Source organism: Armigeres subalbatus, chromosome 1 (assembly GCF_024139115.2).
Source record: "Armigeres subalbatus isolate Guangzhou_Male chromosome 1, GZ_Asu_2, whole genome shotgun sequence".
Lineage (NCBI taxonomy): Eukaryota > Metazoa > Arthropoda > Insecta > Diptera > Culicidae > Armigeres > Armigeres subalbatus.
The window spans coordinates 237618566-237634065 of NC_085139.1; the positions used below are offsets into that span (position 1 = coordinate 237618566).

At 49.4% G+C, this 15500-nt stretch overlaps 1 protein-coding gene across 1 annotated transcript in view; it reads left to right on the forward strand.

The window, feature by feature from the left end:
* LOC134211971 (uncharacterized) overlaps positions 1–15500 on the forward strand; it is a 358591-nt gene that overhangs the window by 274908 nt on the left and 68183 nt on the right. The gene's annotated exons all lie outside the window — the stretch shown is intronic.

A 15500-nucleotide genomic window follows, 5' to 3' on the forward strand; every position in this document is an offset into this window, starting at 1 on the left:
GTCCAGATCCAGTCAAGATCAGTCAGTCCAGTCGATCAGTCAGTCGGTCAGGTCAGTCAGGTCCAGTCAGGTCAGTCCAGATCAGTCCAGGTCCAGTCCAGGTCAGTCCAGGTCGGTCAGATCCAGTCCAGGTCCAGTCAGATCCATCCAGTCAGATCCAGTCAGGTCAGTCCAGGTCAGTCCAGGTCCAGTCAGATCCAGTCCAAGTCAGTCAGATCCCAGTCAGGTCAGTCCAGTCAGTCCAGATCGGTCCAGTCATCCAGTCCAGAGTCAGGTCAGGTCCAGTCAGGTCAGGTCGGTCCAGGTCCAGTCCAGGTCGGTCCAGATCCAGTCCAGTCCAGATCGGTCAGTCAGATCCAGTCCCAGATCCAGTCAGGTCAGTCCAGATCCAGTCAGGTCGGTCAGGTCAGTCCAGGTCAGTCCAGATCGGTCCAGATCCAGTCCAGGTCAGTCAGGTCCAGTCCAGGTCAGTCCAGGTCAGTCCAGGTCAGTCAGGTCAGTCCAGGTCAGTCAGGTCAGTCCAGGTCGGTCAGGTCAGGAGTCCAGATCCAGTCCAGGTCAGTCAGATCCAGTCCAGGTCCAGTCCAGTCCAGGTCCAGTCAGGTCCAGTCCAGGTCAGTCAGGTCAGTCCAGATCCAGTCCAGATCCAGGTCAGGTCCAGTCAGGTCAGTCCAGATCAGTCAGGTCAGTCGGTCAGTCAGTCAGGTCCAGTCCAGGTCAGTCCAAGATCCAGTCCAGGTCAGTCAAGATCCAGTCAGGTCAGTCCAGTCCAGATCCAGTCCAGATCCAGAGTCGGTCCAGGTCAGGTCAGTCCAGGTCGGTCAGGTCAGTCCAGTCCGGTCAGATCCAGGTCGGTCAGATCCAGTCCAGGTCAGTCCAGGTCAGTCCAGATCAGTCAGGTCAGTCAGGTCAGTCCAGGTCGAGTCCAGGTCAGTCCAGGATCCGATCCAGTCAGTCCAGGTCAGTCCAGATCCAGTCAGGTCAGTCCAGATCAGTCAGGTCAGTCCAGGTCGGTCAGGTCAGTCCAGATCCAGTCCAGGTCGGTCAGGTCAGTCCCAGGTCGGTCAGGTCAGATCCAGGTCAGTCCAGGTCGGTCCAGGTCAGTCCAGAGTCAGGTCAGATCAGTCCAGATCGGTCCAGATCCAGGTCGGTCAAGGTCAGTCCAGGTCCAGTCCAGATCCAGTCCAGATCCAGTCCAGGTCAGTCCAGGTCCAGGTCAGTCAGGTCAGTCCAGGTCAGTCCAGGTCAGTCCAGAGTCAGTCCAGGTCAGTCCAGTCAGTCCAGGTCCAGTCCAGATCAGTCCAGGTCAGTCCAGGTCAGTCCAGGTCGGTCCAGATCAGTCCAGGTCAGTCCAGGTCAGTCCAGGTCAGTCCAGGTCAGTCCAGATCCAGTCCAGATCCAGTCCAGGTCAGTCCAGGTCGGTCAGGTCAGTCCAGGTCAGTCAGTCCAGTCCAGGTCAGTCCAGATCCAGTCCAGGTCCAGTCAAGGTCCAGTCCAGGTCAGTCGATCCAGTCCAGGTCGGTCAGGTCAGTCCAGGTCGGTCCAGATCCAGGTCAGTCCAGGTCCAGTCCAGGTCAGTCGGTCAGGTCGGTCCAGGTCCAGTCCAGGTCAGTCCAGGTCCAGTCCAGGTCAGTCCAGGTCAGTCCAGGTCCAGTCCAGGTCAAGTCCAGTCCAGTCCAGGTCAGTCCAGGTCCAGTCCAGGTCCAGTCAGGTCAGTCCAGTCGGTCAGGATCCGGTCAGTCAGTCCAGGTCGGTCAGGTCAGTCCAGGTCAGATCCAGTCAGTCCAGTCCAGGTCAGTCAGGTCAGTCCAGGTCAGTCCAGTCCAGTCAGTCAGTCCAGTCGGTCCAAGGTCCAGGTCAGTCCAGGTCAGTCAGGTCAGTCCAAGGTCAGTCCAGGTCCAGTCAGGTCAGTCCAGTCGAGTCAGGTCAGTCCAGGTCAGTCCAGATCCAGTCCAGGTCAGTCCAGATCCGGTCAGATCAGTCAGGTCCAGTCCAGGTCAGATCCAGTCAAGTCCAGTCCAAGATCCAGTCCAGATCCAGTCAGGTCCAGTCCAGGTTCGGTCAGGTCAGTCCAGGTCAGTCAGGTCAGTCCAAGATCCAGTCCAGGTCCAGTCCAGATCCAGTCCAGATCAGTCCAGATCCAGTCCAGGTCAGTCCAGGTCAGTCCAGATCCAGTCCAGATCAGTCCAGGTCAGTCAGGTCGAGTCAGTCCAGATCCAGTCCAGATCCAGTCCAGGTCAGTCCAGGTCAGTCCAGATCCAGTCCAGATCCAGTCAGGTCAGTCCAGATCAGTCCAGGTCGGTCAGGTCAGTCAGGTCAGTCCAGATCCAGTCCAGATCCAGTCCAGGTCAGTCCAGATCAGTCAGGTCGAGTCCAGTCCAGTCCAGGTCGGTCCAGGTCAGTCAGGTCGGTCAGGTCAGTCCAGATCCGGTCAAGTCAGTCCAGGTCAGTCCAGATCCAGTCAGGTCAGTCCAGATCCAGTCCAGGTCAGTCAGGTCAGTCCAGGTCAGTCCAGATCCAGTCAGGTCAGTCAGGTCGGTCCAGGTCGGTCAGGTCGAGTCCAGGTCGGTCCAGGTCGGTCCAGGTCAGTCCAGGTCAGTCCAGATCAGTCCAGATCCAGTCCAGGTCAGTCCAGGTCCAGTCAGGTCCAGTCAGATCAGTCCAGTCAGTCCAGGTCAGTCCAGTCAGTCCAGATCCAGTCAGATCCAGTCCAGGTCAGTCCAGGTCAGTCCAGATCCAGTCCAGATCCAGTCAGATCCAGTCAGGTCAGTCCAGGTCAGTCCAGTCCAGTCCAGATCCAGTCAGTCAGGTCCAGTCCAGATCCAGTCAGGTCAGTCCAGATCCAGTCCAGATCCGGTCCAGGTCAGTCCAGGTCAGTCCAGTCAGGTCAGTCCAGTCCAGTCAGGTCAGTCCAGATCCGGTCCAGATCAGTCAGGTCCAGTCAGGTCAGTCCAGGTCAGTCAGTCCAGTCAGATCCAGTCCAGGTCAGTCCAGGATCCAGTCCAGATCCAGTCCAGATCGGTCCAGGTCAGTCCAGGTCAGTCCAGGTCAGTCAGGTCAGTCAGGTCAGTCCAGGTCAGTCCAGGTCAGTCAAGGTCCAGTCCAGATCCAGTCCAGGTCAGTCCAGGTCCAGTCCAGATCCAGGTCAGGTCAGTCCAGGTCAGTCCAGGTCAGTCAGATCCAGTCCAGATCCAGTCAGATCGGTCAGTCCGGTCAAGTCCAGTCCAGATCCAGTCCAGGTCCAGTCAGGTCAGTCCAGGTCGGTCAGGTCCAGTCCAGGTCAGTCCGATCCGGTCAGATCCAGTCCAGGTCAGTCCAGGTCAGTCCAGTCCGTTCGATTGTCAGATCCAGTCAAGTCCAGGTCCAGTCCAGGTCGGTCCAGGTCAGTCCAGATCCAGTCCAGGTCAGTCCAGATCTAGTCAGGTCAGTCAGGTCAGTCCAGATCGGTCAGTCAGTCAGGTCAGTCCAGATCCAGTCAGATCCAGTCCAGTCCAGATCCAGGTCAGTCCAGGTCAGTCCAGATCCAGTCAGGTCAGTCCAGGTCAGATCAGGTCAGTCCAGGTCGGTCCAGGTCAGTCAAGATCCAGTCCAGGTCAGTCCAAGGTCAGTCCAGATCAGTCAGGTCAGTCAGATCCAGTCCAGGTCAGTCCAGGTCAGTCAGGTCCGGTCAAGATCCAGTCCAGGTCAGTCAGATCCAGTCCAGGTCAGTCCAGATCAGTCCAGGTCGGTCCAGGTCCAGTCCAGGTCGGTCAGGTCGGTCAGGTCAGTCCAGGTCAGTCCAGGTCAGTCCAGGTCAGTCCAGGTCAGTCCAGATCCGGTCCAGATCCAGTCCAAGGTCCAGTCCAGATCCAGTCAGGTCGGTCAGGTCAGTCCAGTCCAGGTCGGTCAGTCCAGGTCAGTCCAGGTCAGTCCAGGTCGGTCCAGATCCAGTCAGGTCCAGTCAGGTCAGTCAGATCCAGTCCAGATCGGTCAGGTCAATCCAGGTCAGTCCAGTCCAGTCAGATCCAGTCCAGGTCAGTCAGATCCAGTCCAGGTCAGTCCAGGTCAGTCCAGGTCCAGTCCAGGTCAGGTCAGATCCAGTCAGTCAGTCCAGGTCAGTCCAGGTCCAGTCCAGTCGGTCCAGATCCAGTCCAGATCCAGTCCAGGTCAGTCCAGGTCAGTCCAAGGTCGGTCAGATCCAGTCCCAGGTCAGTCCAGGTCAGTCAGGTCCAGTCCAGGTCCAGTCCAGATCTCCAGATCAGGTCAGTCAGCTCCTTCGGTCCAATTCAGGTCAGATCGATCCAGTCAGGTCAGTCCAGGTTCAGTCCAGGTCAGTCAGATCCAGTCCAAGTCAGTCCAGGTCAGTCCAGGTCAGTCAGTCCAGGTCAGTCCAGTCCAGTCCAGGTCAGTCAGGTCAGTCCAGGTCAGTCCAGATCGGTCAGTCCAGGTCGGTCCAGGTCAGTCCAGTCCAGGTCAGGTCCAGTCCGGTCAGGTCCAGTCCAGGTCAGTCCAGTCCAGTCAGGTCCAGTCCAGGTCGGTCCAGGTCAGTCCAGTCAGTCCAGATCCAGTCCAGATCAGTCCAGGTCAGTCCAGATCGGTCAGGTCAGTCCAGGTCAGTCCAGGTCAGTCCAGGTCCAGTCCAAGGTCGGTCCAGGTCAGATCGTCCAGATCCAGTCAGGTCAGGTCAGTCCAGGTCAGTCCAGGTCCAGTCCAGGTCGATCCAGGTCAGATCAGTCCAGATCCAGTCCAGGTCAGTCCAGGTCAGTCCAGGTCAGTCCAGATCCAGTCAGGTCCAGTCCAGGTCGGTCCAGGTCAGTCCAGATCCAGTCCAGATCGGTCCAGGTCAGTCCAGGTCAGTCCAGATCCAGTCAGATCCAGTCCAGATCAGTCCAGATCAGTCCAGATCGAGTCCAAGTCCAGATCAGGTCAGTCCAGGTCAGTCCAGGTCCAGTCCAGGTCCAGTCCAGATCCAGTCCAGGTCAGTCCAGGTCAGTCAGATCAGTCAGATCCAGTCCAGGTCAGTCAGATCAGTCCAGGTCAGTCCAGATCCAGTCCAGGTCAGTCCAGATCCAGTCCAGATCCAGTCCAGGTCAGTCCAGGAGTCAGTCAGAGTCCAGTCCAGATCCAGTCAGGTCCAGTCGATCAGGTCCAGTCAGGTCAGTCCAGGTCCAGTCCAGATCCAGTCCCAGATCGGTCAGTCCAGGAGTCCAGGTCCAGTCGGTCCAGGTCCAGTCCAGGTCAGGTCAGTCAGTCCAGTCCAGGTCCAGTCCAGATCCAGTCCAGGTCCAGTCCAGGTCGGTCCAGAGTCAGTCCAGGTCGGTCAGGTCAGTCAGGTCAGTCCAGGTCAGTCCAGGTCAGATCCAAGTCAGTCAGGTCGGTCCAGGTCGGTCCAGATCCAGTCAGGTCAGTCCAGATCAGTCCAGGTCAGTCCAGATCCAGTCCAGGTCAGTCCAGATCCAGTCCAGGTCAGTCCAGGTCCAGATCAGGTCAGTCCAGTCCAGTCCCAGATCCAGTCCAGATCAGTCAGATCCAGTCCAGGTCAGATCAGTCCAGATCCAGTCCAAGGTCAGTCAGGTCAGTCCAGATCCGGTCCAGATCCAGTCCAGATCCAGTCAGGTCAGTCCAGGTCAGTCCAGATCCAGTCCCAGGTCAGTCCAGATCCGGTCCAGATCAGTCCAGGTCGGTCCAGATCCAGTCCAGGTCAGTCCAGAGTCCAGGTCAGATCCAGTCAGGTCAGTCCAATCCAGTCCAGATCCAGTCCAGGTCAGTCCAGATCCAGTCCAGGTCCAGTCCAAGATCCAGTCCAGATCCAGTCCAAGGTCAGTCCAGATCCAGTCGATCCAGGTCGGTCAGATCCAGTCAGATCCAATCCAGGTCAGTCCAGATCCAGTCCAGATCCAGTCCAGGTCAGTCAGGTCAGTCCAGATCCAGTCAGATCCAGGTCCAGGTCCAGGTCCAGTCCAGATCCAGTCAGGTCAGTCCAGATCCAGTCCAGGTCCAGTCCAGATCGGTCAGTCCAGTCCAGGTCCAGTCCAGGTCGGTCAAGGTCAGTCCAGGTCAGTCCAGATCCGGTCCAGGTCAGTCCAGGTCCAGTCCAGATCCAGTCCAGGTCAAGTCCAGTTCAGGTCAGTCCAGGTCAGTCCCAGATCCAGTCCAGATCCAGGTCAGTCCAGGTCAGTCCAGATCCAGTCCAGATCCGGTCAGGTCAGTCAGGTCCAGTCCAGATCCAGTCCAGTCGGTCAGTCCAGATCCAGTCCAGATCCAGTCCAGATCCCAGTCAGGTCCAGTCAGGTCAGTCCAGATCCCGGTCCAGGTCCAGTCCAGATCCAGTCAGGTCAGTCCAGATCGGTCCCAGGTCCAGTCCAGATCAGTCCAGATCCAGTCAGATCCAGTCCAGATCAGTCCAGATCCAGTCCAGGTCCAGTCAGATCCAGTCCAGATCCAGTCCAGATCCAGTCCAGATCCAGTCCAGGTCAGTCCCAGGTCAGTCCGATCGGTCAGATCCAGTCCAGATCCAGTCCAGAGTCAGTCAGATCCAGTCCAGGTCAGTCGAGATCCAGGTCGGTCAGATCCAGTCCAGGTCAGGTCCAGGTCCAGAGTCAGGTCAAGTCAGTCAGATCCAGAGTCCAGGTCAAGATCGGTCAGGTCCAGTCCAGATCCAGTCCAGATCGGTCCAGGTCTAGTCAGGGTCAGTCCAGATCCAGTCCAGGTCAGTCCAGGTCAGTCCAGGTCCAGTCCAGGTCAGATCAAGGTCAGTCCAGATCCAGTCCAGGTCGGTCCAGGTCAGTCCCAGGTCAGTCCAGGTCAGTCCAGTCCAGGTCCAGTCCAGTCCAGTCAGGTCAGTCAGATCGGTCCAGATCCAGTCCAGGTCAGTCCAGATCCAGTCCAGGTCAGTCCAGATCCAGGTCCAGGTCGGTCCAGATCCAGTCCAGGTCAGTCCAAGTCCAGTCAGATCCAGTCCAGATCCAGTCCAGTCGGTCAGGTCCAGGTCAGATCAGTCCAGGTCAGTCAGGTCAGTCCAGGTCAGTCCAGGTCAGTCCAGGTCAGTCAGGTCAAGATCCAGTCCAGATCCAGTCAGTCGGTCAGTCCAGGTCAGTCCAGGTCAGTCAGGTCAGTCCAGGTCAAGTCCAGATCCAGGTCCAAGATCAGTCAGATCGATCAGATCAGTCCAGGTCAGGTCAGTCCAGATCCGGTCCAGATCCAGTCCAGGTCAGTCCAGGTCAGTCCAGTCAAGTCCAGGTCAGATCCAGATCCAGTCCAGGTCAAGTCCATTTCATGTCCAGATCAGTCCAGGTCCGATCCAGATCAGTCCAGATCCAGTCCAGGTCAGTCCAAGTCCAGGTCAAAGTCAGGTCCAGTCAGTCCAGGTCGGTCAGGTCAGTCCAGATCCAGTCCAGGTCCAGTCAGGTCAGTCCAGGTCAGTCCAGATCCCAGTCCAGGTCAGTCCAGGTCGGTCAAGGTCCAGTCAAGGTCAGTCCAGATCAGTCCAGGTCCAGTCCAAGTCAGTCAAATCAGTCAGGTCAGTCCAAGTCAGTCCAGGTCCAGTCAGGTCAGTCCAGGTCAGTCCCAAAGTCAGTCAGATCCAGTCAATCCAGGTCAGTCAAGTCCGGTCCAAGTCAGTCCAAGTCCAGTCAAATCCAGTCCAGATTCCAAGTCAGTCAAATCAGTCGATCAGTCAGAGTCAGTCCAATCAATTCAAATCAGTCCAATCAAATCAGAATACAAATCACCGTTTTAAAACTTCTTCATTCTTCCTTGTTTCTTTTTACTTTTACCTTTCTCTTTTCTTTTTCCTTCTTTTTTCATATTTCCTCTCACCGTCTGTTTTCTCCCTTCTTTATTCTTCCTTATTTCTATTTCCTTTTTTTCTTATTCCTACTTTCTCCTTTCTTTTTCTATTTTTTTCATTTAAATTTTTTCATCTTTTTTGCCTTTCTCGTATTCTAAGTATACGGTAAAGGCTATATGATCGTTCCAAAAACAAACTTTTTATAGAAGGCCCGGAGACCCATAGTGTTATATACCAATCGACTCAGTTCGACGAATCGAGGTGATGTCTGTGTGTGTGTGTGTGTGTGTGTGTGTGTGTGTGTGTGTGTGTGTGTGTGTGTGTGTGTGTGTGTGTGTGTGTGTGTGTGTGTGTGTGTGTGTGTGTGTGTGTGTGTGTGTGTGTGTGTGTGCGCAAAGCTACTCAAAAAATGTCACTCATTTTCCGGGCGCTTATCCTCAATCGATTTGCTTACAACAAGTTGCATTCGACGTAGAATCCTGTCCCGTTGTTTCCTATTGAAAATTGGCCATATCGGACTATGGGCTTAGATGTTATGGTCAAATTACTATTTATTGTTTTATTGTGAAAAAGAGTTAAAAAAAGTCTAGCTCACTTTCTTAGCCCTTAGACTTCATCTATTCCCCAAGCAACACAATTTCAACAAATCTGGTTACAGTAACCATATTGTGACTGAATCCGGTCATATATAAGTTACTGTGATTGATGTGCAATATGTGTGCTTCTCAGGTTGCTCGCAACAGATTGCATTCGACGCAGAATCTTGTCCCATTGTTACCTATAGAAACTTGGCTGGATCGTACAATTGGGTCAAAAGTTATGGCGAAAATACTAATTTTAAAACTACTAAATAAAATGCCATTTTTTGCTCTTATGCTCATCCGATTTGTTTGCAACAAATTGCGTTTGGCGAGAATTTGTTTATGCATATAAACAAATATGAAAAATAAGACCAATCCACATATTGGTGTTATTTGAGATTTTTCCAAACTTTTTGAACGAACGAGAAAGGCACCATCACCGCTAGGTGGATTAATCTGGGTTTTTATTTATATTTCTTTCTATTCTAGTCTTTCTTGTTCCTTATTCCAACTTCCTTATTTTTCCTTCCTTCCTCTTTCCACCTTCTCTTTCTCCCATCTTCCATTCACCTTCAGCATTTATTCTTCCCTGCTTTTTCTTCATCCTTTCTCCTTCTGTCTTTTTCCTTCTTATTCCTCCTTTCTTATTTTATCCTTTGTTCAATTCTTTTCTCCTTTTTCCTTCCTTTTTTTAATCTTTATTAAATTGTTTTTTTTTAATCTACAGATGAGGTTCCACAACGCTTTTATTTCCTTCCTTCTTCCTCCGTCATTCTGCTTTTCCTCTTCCTTTATTTACTTTCAATATTCTTATTGCTTCTTCATTCTTGCTTCAGACTTCTCCTTTCTTCCATCTTTCTTTTTTCTTGTTCATTCTTTCTTCTTTCTGTATCTTTCATTCATTTTCCTTTTATTTCTTCTATCTTACTTTTTTCTATGCCCTTCCCCTGCTTCCATCTTCATTCCTCCTTTATTGTCCCTTCTTCCTATTTCCTTTCACTTTTTTTTCGATCTTCTTCCTTCTTCTATCAATCTTTTTTTTTTTTCTGCTTCATTTTTTAACATTCTTGTTTCTTCATCTTTTTTCCTACTGTTTTCTATTCCCTTTTTGCTTCCTCATTAATTATTCCTTCGTCATCCTCCTTTCCCTTTCCTTCTTCCTTCCTTCTTCTTCTTTCTTCTTTCTTTCTGCTTCCTCTTTCATTCTTCCGTCTTCCTTCTTCCCCCTTTTTACAATCTATTTCCTGATGTTTTTTTTCTTCTTTTTTTCTTCCTACTCCCTTTCTTTCCTTTTCCTTCTCTGTATTTCTTCTTTCTTCTTCCTTCTTACTTCTTTCTTTTTTCTTTTCCTGCTCCCTTCTTTCTTCTTTCAATTTATTTCTTTTTTTTTTCTTTAAACCTTCCTGCTTATTTTTTCTTCTGTTTCCCTTTTCCTGCTTCCATCCTTCTATCTGCTTTTCCTCTTCCTTTTTCTCATTCCTTCATTTGTCCTCCTTGTCCCCTCTTCTTTTTTTATTCGTTTTTCTTCCTTCTTAAATCTTCCTATATATTTTTTTCTTCTGCGTTATTCGTTCTTTATTTTCCCTTCTTCCTTTTACTTTCTTCGTTTTTTTTCCTCCTTTTTGCCTTTCTCGTACAACAAAGTTGTACCGGAAGGCTATATGATTGCTCCAAAACAAAACTTTTGATAGAAGGCCCGAAGAGCCATAGTATTATATACTGATCTACTCAGCTCGATGAACTGAGGTGATGTCTGTATGTGTGTATGTGTAGAAAATTTGTAGACACACTTTTTGGAGCTTAGCGTTATCCGATTTACTCGCAACAAGTTGCATTCGACGGGGAATGCGGTCCCATTGTTTGCTATTGAAAATTAGGCTCGATCGGACATTGCATTTCGGAATAATTGAAAAATCATTGTTTTTTGCCAAGGGTCCCCTTGGAAAAAAATTCAAAACCAAAAAAAATTCGAAAATGATGGCGATGCATTTTAAATAATTCAAAAACATGCAAAATGATCGAAAAAATGTGATCTATTCTCCTAAAGAGCTTTTTTGACCTTTCTAATGTGATTCTTTCAATATATTTTATAATGCACGAGAAAGGCATCATCACTGCTAGGTGGATTAATCTGGGTTTTTTACTTATCTCTTCGTTTTTCTTCCCTTTTTTTCAATCTTACTTCTTTCTTCTTATTTCTATTTTCTTCTTTCCGCTTTATCCGTTCTACTTCCTTCTTTCTTGGTTCCTTACTAATGTTTCCTTCTTTTTTCTTATTTTTTCTTCTATTTTTCGTTCTTCCTTCTACCACACTTTTTCACGCTTTGGACTTCTCATACTCTCTTCTCACTTTTTTCTCCTCCTCCATACGTTTCTCGTCAAACATTTCACTTCGCAAACTAAATAAGGAAACGAATTTTGAATATACGGTCATTCTTCGATCAAATGGTTCTCGGCCATACAAGGTTCGGCCAAATGACCCTAAGCGGAATAATTTGTATTTGAATTCATGCATCGTTTTAAGTACTTGTTAGTCGATATTTGTCCTGTTGATTTGCAGTTGATCATCGGAGGCAATTTGCATCTCACTATTTGCAATGAGCTAATAGCATTCATTGGTAAGCATGTACCATGAAATCAACGTTGATCCGTTGTACGCAGTTTGGATGGAGCTTCAGTAGGCTAATCACTGTAATATAGTGCAACAAGTGGCAATTTGTTATGTTGCAAGACAGACTGATATTCGGAAACTATCAGAGGTGTCAATTTCCTTACATAAATTGTCCCAGGATCGCAGTCACATATTACATCCCTTCTATGGTAATGTATCCCATTGACACGAGTACTCCTCAATATGTAAATTGGATTCTGTTTTCCTCATGACAAAACCCTGTCCGAATAAAAAACATCAGCTTCAACTTTTGATAAAACCATAACAGTAATTCTCCACGTTCCATTGAACTTCTGTCATACGATATCGGATCAGGAGAGCTTTGAAATTCTAGCGCGATACCTTTCTCAAACAGGATCCCTTTTTCCGAGAAGTCACCGTCTTCCCCGAAGCCATCGTCAGACAAAATATGATTCCGACGTGAGCCTCTGCGAAAGAACCACCATCTTGGTCGAATAATGGGATGAAGATGGGGGCGATGGTAACAATGAAGACAACGGAAACGAGCAGGGACCGAATTCTCGGTAGCCATGCGTTCAATTGCACACAGTTTCCATGATGAATCGCTCGAATGACAGGTCGGGACGGATTGGCATGTTTCGATTCATGGCTCTCGCAGGAAAATCTCCATTCTGCGGGCAACAATTACAGTCCCACCATCATCCCGGCGAGACCGCTTCATCGGAAAATTGATATAATCTTCGACAACGATCCGATCTTCAGACCCGACCCATCGTCACCACAGAGGTGTGAAAATTTCAATTTCAATTCCGACCACGTGCTGGGATATAGTGCGGGCGCCTCGAACGTGCCCGACACCGCATGTGTATCGATGTGTAAATTCCTTCCGCCCGATACAGTAAACTGGTTCAATATCAATTCCCGACAATGACAAAAACGACTACGACTGAAATGATTCATTAGTCACTACTGGCAGGGAGCCCCGGACAAATCGCTAGTCAGCATCCTTCCCGCAGCCAGTTCAATATTCACAATCACCGAGAAGGGGCGTTCGGTGCATGCACAGACCTGTATCTACATATCGTGAAAAATTGTCACGTCTCAGGGCATGCAAATGTGACACCGCTGGAGCGTCGTTCCGTTTTCGTTTCGGTTATCGTGCTGCTGCTTGGCTTGGGAACGGAGTTGAAAAGTATCGAACAGAGCTTTTTTTTCCCTGCAATTGACTCAAACGACAATGTAGACTTTTTTCGCCTTTCCTTGGTGTGTGCATCTATCGTTCACCTGGAATTGCTGGAACGATGACGGGACATTTGAATTTCATAGAGCATCGAAAAGCACTTGGGCAGACGAGCAGCAGGAAATGTATTGGATTGATTGATGTGCATGCCGAGAATGAGATATTGTAGCGAGCTGTTGCTAAGATGTGAAAAATGATTCTTCGATGGTGTCGGATGATACAAAGGAAGGATTCGTGGAAATGATGCTCAGCAATGTTTAAAAATAATAATTTTAATTCGTCTTTTACCCATTCCAAATAAAAGCGATCCTCAAGAAAGAAGGATATTTGATGTCTTTCCTCTTGTCAAGGGATAATTGCTTCTGTTCGATAGCGATGTATAAAAAATTAATATTGATAAACAGATAAGATGAATGTGAAAATAATTGCTTTCTATAATTAATTATACCGATATCTAAGCAGTTTAGCAGAGACACTCATATAATTCCCTACGCCCACCCCTACGCCTACGTAGGTATGGATCTTAGTTTATCATAATCATCCCTTTACATGCTCAATATTTGACGGGCGGGCAAATGCTGGGTAAAGCGTATCTGATGGAATAAAATAGAACCCATTTCGCGCTCTTTTAGCTCTTACCCAGCAACTCCTATCCCTACCTCCTCGTGGTGCTGACTGGGATACGAGCAATCTTAGGGAAGATCGGGTACCCAATCCCGGTGAGAACTATAGTCGTATGCTGACAGGGAAGATGGATTTGCTGCTCTCTGGGGGGAGGGGGCGAATCTGATCGAGCGGCTCAAAACAGCGTCTGTTCTCTATGTAAGGAGCGGCTGACCGTCATCCGAGTGGATGACCATGGTTCACTGGAAAATTGTGGAGGGGGGGGGGGGGTTTGGTGTCAGGCCCTGCAAGCCAGCACAACACACAACCGGAACAATCCACGAAGACCACAGCGACGAAAAGGGACTAGCGATTGGAAACTCGGTTCATGGAACTGCGTTTCGCTATGTCTGAGAGGAATGTCGATGAGCCGGTGCTTCGGCGGAACCTCAGAAATAGGAGATGTAAAAGGGGTCACCATCGTAGCTGAGGTAGGAGTGACATAGGAGTCACCAACCTAGGGTTACCTTCGACGTGGTGGACAAATCATATCACTCCGGTCCAGGACGAATAATTATCACACTGATTGAGGACCTACTGGGTCGTGGGACTCGAGGTACCTCCTACAAGGTACCTGGCCTTCTACTTGTTAATGGTCCCGCGGCTCAGGTGGGTGAGTGTTGGCAGAAGCACAACAGAACCCAGACTGCAATAACAGCTAAGAACGCAATCCTTTGCTGTCAGTCTTTTTTCATCGGTCGACCTGTGGAAGTGTGAGATAGGAACTTGTGGGGCCTAGAGCTATGTCGGGCACTCCTTCCTTGATGTCTACCCACCATTTTGCAGTTTCCATATACATTCCATTGAACTCAGTCCAATGTCATAAAGCATTGACTGAGTTGTTTGGGCAGCTGGAAGGCCGGCCATGTACTTGGGTGACTGCAAAGCGACCCATGTCGCATGAAGATCACAAACGTCTGACGCGTGTGGTCGATTCTTTACTGAAAAAACCCTACTCAAACGACTAGTGATCATCAACAATTGCTACCCTATCCGTATTGATTCCGTATCGTCTATGGCAGCGATTCTCAACCTGGGGTACATGTACCCCTGGGGGTTCCTTCGCTAGTCCTAGAGGGTACCTCGGACACAAATGCGTAATGGCGGACGTATAACAATTACAATCCAAACTTATTGATATAATTTTGGCAATTGTGTCTTTTTCATTTCAAAACTTTGTCTAGTACATATTATGCATTATTTATTTTTATTTCTCAGACTAAGGCCTGAGTGGTCTGTGCATAAAAGTGTTCTCCATTCAGTTCAGTCCATGGCTACCTGTCGCAAACCACGCAGTCTGCGGAGGCTCCGCAAATCGTCTTTCACATGATCGATCCACCTTGCTCGCTGCTTATGGTTCATTCGCCTTCTCCACCATCTGCACCAAACCTAATGAGCGTTTTGTAGATAGTCAGTTTGCATCTCGGAAGCATTCACCCAGACAGCTCGAAGGCCTCCTTCCAAGATGTTCAGAAGCCTTCTTTCAAGATGCTTGGAAACATTCTTTCAAGAGGCTTGGAAACCTCCTTTCAAGAGGCCTGCAAGCCTTCTTTCAAGAGGCCCGGAAGCCTCGCTTTGAGATATCCGGAATCCTCTTTTCAATAGGCTCAGAAGCCTCCTTTTAAGAAGGTCGAAAGCCTTCTTTCAAAAAGCTCGGAAGACTCCTTTCAAGAGGCTCGAAAGGTTCTTTTCAAAAGGCTTGGATAATTACTTTCAATAGGGCGGAAGCCTTGTTTTAAGATGCCCGGTAGTCTACTTTCAGAAGCTCGGAAATCGCCTTTTAAAAGAGTCGGAAGACTTCTTTCAAAAAGCTCGGATGCTCCTTTCAAGAGGCTCGGAATCCTCCTTTCGAGAGTACTGGAAGCCTCGCTTTGAAAGACCCGGAATCCTCAAAAGGCTCAGAAGCCTCCTTTCAAGAATGTCGGAAGCCTTTTTTCAGAAAGCTCAGAAGACTCAAAAAGTTCTTTTCAAAATGCTCAGTTTTCCGGCTCGGAAGCCTCTTTACAATAGGCTCAGAAGCCTCTTTCCAGTAGGCTCGGAAGCCTCATTTCAAGAGGCCTAAAAGTCGTCTTCCGAGAAGCCCGGAAGCCTGCTTTCAAGAGGTTGGGAAGCCTCTTTTCAAGAGGCCGGAAGCCTTGTTTTAAGACGCCCGGAAGTCTACTTTCAAGAGGCTTTGAAGCCACCTTTCAAAGTGTCGGAAGCCTTCTTTCAAAAAGCTCGGATGACTCCTTTCAAGATGCTCGGGAAGCTCCTTTCAAAAGGCTTTTAAGCCTTCTTTCAACAGGCTCAGCCTATTTTCAATAGGCTCGCAAGCTTATTTTCAATGAGCTCGAAAGCCTTCTTTCAAGTGGCTTGAAGGCATCCTTTCAAGAGGCTCGTTTTCCAAGAAGCCCGAAAGCCTACTTTTAAGAGGCTGGGAAGCATCTTTTCAACAGGCTGGGAAGCCTCTTTTCAAGAGGCCGGAAGCCTTGTTTTAAAGCGCCCGGAAGTCTACTTTCAAGAGGCTCAGAAGCCACATTTTAAAAGGGTCGGAAACCTCTTTTCAAGAGGCTTGTAAGCCTCCTTTTAACAGGCTCGGAAGCCTATTTTCAAGAGGCTCGCAAGCCTATTTTCAAG